Source organism: Dipodomys ordii, unplaced genomic scaffold (genome assembly GCF_000151885.1).
Source record: "Dipodomys ordii isolate 6190 unplaced genomic scaffold, Dord_2.0 Scaffold84, whole genome shotgun sequence".
In the NCBI taxonomy this organism is placed as follows: Eukaryota; Metazoa; Chordata; class Mammalia; order Rodentia; family Heteromyidae; genus Dipodomys; species Dipodomys ordii.
Genome location: NW_012267300.1, coordinates 5,997,027 through 5,998,279, shown reverse-complemented (window position 1 = coordinate 5,998,279; position 1,253 = coordinate 5,997,027). Strand labels below are relative to the sequence as shown.

Here is a 1,253-nt window from a genome sequence, read left to right as displayed (position 1 = left end):
CCCCCTACCCCCACCCCCATGCCCAAGTTCAAGTTCCCTTTTCTCTTTCCTTTGGGAACACCTGGCCCTTCCTATTAGAGGCAACTGCTATGATCCTCCTTTACCTGTCAAACTTCAAATGGGGATGCAGGTCAGGTGAAAAGAAAAAGATACACAAATATAGATGTTCCTGGCTCTTTTTGAATCTTTCTCTCTTTCTCTCTCTCTATCCTGGGGCTTGAACTCAGGGCCTAGGCTCTGTCTCTGAGCTTCTTTTGTTCAAGGCTACTACTTTACCACTTGAGCCACAGCACCACTTCCAGCTTTTTCTGTGTATGTGGTACTGAGGAATCCAACTCAGGGCTTCACGCATGCTAGGCAAGCACTCTACCACTAAGCCATATTCCCAGTCTCCCCAAAAGTTTAAGAACCTTTTTTTTTCTGGTTCTGGGGTACTGTCCCTGAGCTTCTTTTGCTCAAGGCTAGCACTTGAGCCACAGCACCACTCAACATATCAGTTTATAAGTAAAATAATTGTGTGTGTGCATGCACAAGCATGCTTGCGTGCTTGAACTATAGCTTGAACTCAGGGTCTGGGCATTATAAACTTTTCCACTCAAGGCTGATGCTCTACCACTTGAGTCACAGCTCTGCTTCTGATTTTTTGTTGGTCATGGCCCTGAACTCAGCGCCTAGGCACTGTCCCTGAGCTTTTTTGCTCAAGGCTAGCACTCTACCACTTTGAGCTACAACACCACTTCTAGTTTTCTGGTGGTTAACTGGAGATAGTCTCATGGACTTTCCTGCCATGAATGGCTTTGAACTACAGTCCTCAGATCTAAGCTTCCTGGGTAGCTAGGATTATAAGCCTGAGTCACTGGCACCTGGCCAGTATAATGAATCTTGATCAATGTTACCCTTTCCTTTTCTTTTCTTTCCTTTTGTGCTTGTACCAGGGCTCGAATCCAGGACTTGGATGCTGTCTCTTTGTCATTTACTCAAGGCTGGCACTCTACAATTGGCTTTTTGGTGGTTAATTGGAGATAAGAATCTCATGGAGGGGCTGGGAAGGTAGCTTTGTGGAGAGTGCTTGCCTAGCATGAATGACATGAAGCCCTGGGTTCGATTCCTCAGTACCACATAAACAGAAAAAGCCAGAAGTGGCGCTGTGGCTCAAGTGGTAGAGCGCTAGCCTTGAGCAAAAGAAGCTCAGGGACAGTGCGCAGGTCCTGAGTTCAAACCCCAGGACTGGCAAAAAAAAAGGGGGGGGCTGG

General features: G+C 46.9%; 1 protein-coding gene across 1 annotated transcript in view; it reads right to left on the bottom strand.

Moving 5' to 3' along the window:
• The window catches only part of Slc7a8 (solute carrier family 7 (amino acid transporter light chain, L system), member 8), a 22,301-nt gene that overhangs the window by 2,008 nt on the left and 19,040 nt on the right, over window positions 1–1,253 (bottom strand). The window lies entirely within an intron of this gene.